Below are 4,420 nucleotides of genomic sequence, written 5' to 3'. Positions count from 1 at the left end.
CCCCTGCTTATTTAACTTATATGCAGAGTACATCATGAGAAACGCTGGACTGGAAGAAACACAAGCTGGAATCAAGATTGCTGGGAGAAATATCAATAACCTCAGATATGCAGATGACACCACCCTTATGGCAGAAAGTGAAGAGGAACTAAAAAGCCTCTTGATGAAAGTGAAAGAGGAGAGTGAAAAAGTTGGCTTAAAGCTCAACATTCAGAAAACGAAGATCATGGCATCCGGTCCCATCACTTCATGGGAAATAGATGGAGAAACAGTGGAAACAGTGTCAGACTTTATCTTTTTGGGCTCCAAAATCACTGCAGATGGTGACTGCAGCCATGAAATTAAAAGATGCTTACTCTTTGGAAGGAAAGTTATGACCAACCTAGATAGCATATGCAAAAGCAGAGACATTACTTTGTCAACCCAGGTCCGTCTAGTCAAGGCTATGGTTTTTCCAGTAGTTATGTATGGATGTGAGAGTTGGAGTGTGAAGAAAGCTGAGCGCCAAAGAATTGATGCTTTTGAACTGTGGTGTTGAAGACGCTTGAGAGTCCCTTGGACTGCAAGGAGATCCCACCAGTCCATTCTGAAGGAGATCAGCCCTGGGATTTCTCTGGAAGGAATGATTCTAAAGCTGAAACTCCAGTACTTTGGCCACCTCATGCGAAGAGCTGACTCATTGGAAAAGACTCTGATGCTGGGAGGGATTGGGGGCAGGAGGAGAAGGGGACGACAGAGGATGAGATGGCCGGATGGCATCACTGACTCGATGAACGTGAATCTGAGTGAACTCCAGGAGTTGGTGATGGACAGGGAGGCCTGGCGTGCTGCGATGCATGGGGTCGCAAAGAGTCGGACACGACTGAGCAACTGAACTGAACTGAACTGAACTGAACTGAATGGCTGAGTGGTTTCCCTACTTTCTTCAATTTAAGTCTGAATTTTGCAATAAGGAGTTCCTAAGTTGTTTTTTTTTTTAATCTGTGAGCCTGCTTCTATTCTGTAAATAAGTTCATTTATACCATTTTTAAAGAACTAGATTCCACATTAGAGTGAAATCATCTTTTTCTGCCTGACTTCAGTTAATATAATCTCTGTGTTTATCCATATTGTTGCAAATGGCATTACTTCATTCATTTTAATAGGTCAGTAATATTCCATTGTATATATGTTCCGCATCTTCTTCATTCATTCCTCTGTCAATGGACATTTAGGTTGCTTCCTTGTCTTGACTACTGTGAACAGTGCTACAGTGATTATTGGGGTGTGTGTATCTTTTAGCTATGGCTTCTCTGGATCTATGTCCTAGAGTGGGATAGCTGGATCATATTGTAGTTAAGTTTTTAACTTTTTAAGGAACACCCATACTGTTCTCCATAATGGTTACCAATTTACACTCCCTCTACAGTGTAGGAGAGTTCTCTTTTCTCCATGCCCTCGCCAGCATTTATTGTTTGTAGATCTTTTGATGATGGCCATTCTGACCAGCGTGAGGTGACATGTTATTGTAGTTTTGATTTACATTTCTCTGATAGTGATGTTGAATATCTTTCCATCTGCTTTTTGGCCATCAGATTTTTAAAATACTGAACCATTTTTATTTCTTAGGATTGTGTGGTAATGGTTTTAATTATTAATTCAGTTTCTTAACTTGATATGGGGTTGTCCAGGATATTTCTTTTTGAGTAAATTTTGGTAATTTGTCTCTAAGAAATTTGTCAATTTCATATGAATTGTCTAATTTATTGACATAAAAATGTTCGTAATACTCTATTATCCTTATCATACTTGTAAAAATTGTTGTAATATCCCTTTTTTGATGTCTGATATTGGTAATTTGTTTCTTTTCTCTTGACTCTATCAGTCTAGCTAAGGATTTATCAATTTTTATCGATGCATTCAAGAAAATATTTTTTGGCTTTACTGAATTTCTCTATGATTTGCCTGTTTTTATATCATTTATTTCCGCTCTTAGTTTTCTTCTGCTTCCTTTTGGTTTAATTTGTTCTTCCTTTCTTGCCTTAAACAGAAAAAAAAACCACTTCTACTAAAACAGAATTCACATATCATACAATTCTATAGCTTAAAATGTACTACTTGATGACTTTAATACAGTCAAAGAATTATGTATTCATCACAATCATCTTGGGAATACTTTCATTAATCCAAAAAGAAATCAATACCATCATTCTCTAATACTCCCATCCCCAGGAAACCACTAATCCTCTGTTTAGATTTGTCTATTCTGATGCTTTTGAACTGTGGTGTTAGAGAAAACTCTTGAGAGTCCCTTGGACTGCAAGGAGATCCAACCAGTCAAATCCTAAATGAAATCAGTCCTGAATATTCATTGAAAGGACTGATGCTGAAGCTGAAACTCCAATACTTTGGCCACCTGATGCAAAGAACTGACTCACTGGAAAAGACCCTGATGCTGGGAAAGACTGAAGGCAGGAGAAGAAGGGGATGACAGAGGATGAGACGGTTGGATGGCATCACCAACTCGATGAACATGAGTTTGAGTAAACTCCAGGAGTTGGTGATGGACAGGGAAGCCTGGAGTGCTTCAGTCCACAAGGTTGCAAAGAGCTGGACACAACTGAGCGACTGAACTGACTGACTGATTCTGGGCATTTCAAATACATGGAATTGTATCACCAATATTCAGCTCCTGCTGATTAACTTCTTTTGCCTAGTATATTTAAAGGTTCATCTACCTTGTAGCATGTATCACTACTTCATTTATTTTTATTGCTAATATTCTCTATTGTATAGTTTTCCAGCTTCTTAAGGTGGAAACCAGATTATTTGGTTTTTATAAAGCCCTTTAATGTTCCAAGAAAAAGTGAATAGGATGAAGAACATGATGTCTGATCAATGTATCTATCAGTGAAGTGAAGTGAAGTCGCTCAGTCGTGTCCGACTCTTTGCGACCCCATGGACTGTAGCCTATCAGGCTCCTCTGTCCATGGGATTTTCCAAGCAAGAGTGCTGGGGTGGATTCCCTTTTCCTTCTCCAGGGGACTTTCCCGACCCAGGAAACGAACCCGGGTCTCCCGCATTGCGGGCAGACGCTTTACTGTGGGAACTATCAGGCTCAACTATAATACAACCTGAAAACTTCACCACAGTGAGTACATTTCTTTCAGCTATTTTTAATCAAATGACTGAAATCAGGGTTTCTCAACCGTTGCACCACTGACATTTGGGAGTGATAATTTTTTTTTTGAGTTATACTTCACATAACATTGTGTTAGTTTCAGGCGTATAATATAATGCTTCAATATTTATATTACAGAATGATCATCACAATAATCATTAACATCCATCACCACACAGTTACATTTTTTCCTTGTGACGTTTTTTTAAGCAAAGAACTTCATTAATCTTTATTTCAAACTTCATTCTTAGGCTTTCCATCTTAATTAGCTGCTAAGAATGAACCGTATATAAGCAAAAACTGAAAAGAACTGCAGTGTCCAGTGGCTGGGCTTAAAGACACTAGAGACGCAGATTTTATCAGATCCATAAACAAAATTTCAAAAGCAGTCATAATATAAAATGGCAGCTCCCAGTAACTTCCTTAAGATTCATCTTCTTCAGAAGTTGACTCAATTCAGTTTGCTGCCTTCTTGGGAGCCTCATCAAAATTACCCACTAGACCTTACCTTCATCATCATCTTCTTCTCTGGCAAGTGGTGCCTCCGTACACAGATTGTTTGGGCAGAGCTTGGCGAGTCTCCTCAAACTAGTCATACTATCTGCACCAAGTCGGTTTAAGACGCTGGGTAACATTTCTGTCAGCTGCTGTGTCTCAGCATTGCCTGTAATGGTGGAAGTGTTTGCTGCCAGAGATGCCTGAACTTTAGCGTTGTTAAAGTGGATCAATGTTCCTTGATTTGTGAACCTACTCACTTCTTCAATACCAGGGATATTGTCTAACCCTAACTTCTTTACGGAGAACTGAATTTTCTGTCATCTACCGCGGTTGTTCTATGAACCACCTTCTTCTTTCTGCAAGCAGTTCCTTTCCCACCAGTGCACACTTGTGCGGGCAACTTTCTCCTGGTTCATGATAGTCTCTCTCATCTTGTTTGAGCGGAAATGGGGCTGTGCTGGGGACTAGGTTTGGTGCTCAGATGGTCTTGGGCAGACCAGCTGAGATTAGGCACACACATGTGGGGATGCGAGATGGCAGCTAGACGTGACTTATTTTATAACTGGAAGTTTGTACTTCTTGATCACCTTCACCCTTTTTACCCTTGACCCTAACCCTTTACCTTTGGAAACCACTAAATCTTTTCTCTGTATCTATATGTTTGGGTTTTTGTTACCATTTTGTCTTTTTAGATTCCACATACAAGTAAGATCATATAGTACTCAATAGTTATCTTTCTCTGTCCAACTTATTTCACTTGGC

At 39.5% G+C, this 4,420-nt stretch overlaps 1 pseudogene; it reads right to left on the bottom strand.

Moving 5' to 3' along the window:
• Positions 1-3,616: 3,616 nt before the first annotated feature.
• On the bottom strand, positions 3,617-4,089 carry LOC128048505 (transcription factor BTF3-like; annotated as a pseudogene).
• Between the last annotated feature and the right edge of the window lie 331 nt (positions 4,090-4,420).

Source organism: Budorcas taxicolor, chromosome 5 (assembly GCF_023091745.1).
Source record: "Budorcas taxicolor isolate Tak-1 chromosome 5, Takin1.1, whole genome shotgun sequence".
NCBI classification, from domain to species: domain Eukaryota; kingdom Metazoa; phylum Chordata; class Mammalia; order Artiodactyla; family Bovidae; genus Budorcas; species Budorcas taxicolor.
The sequence above is the reverse complement of the archived record's forward strand: the minus strand, read 5'-3'. Positions and strand labels throughout refer to the sequence as shown.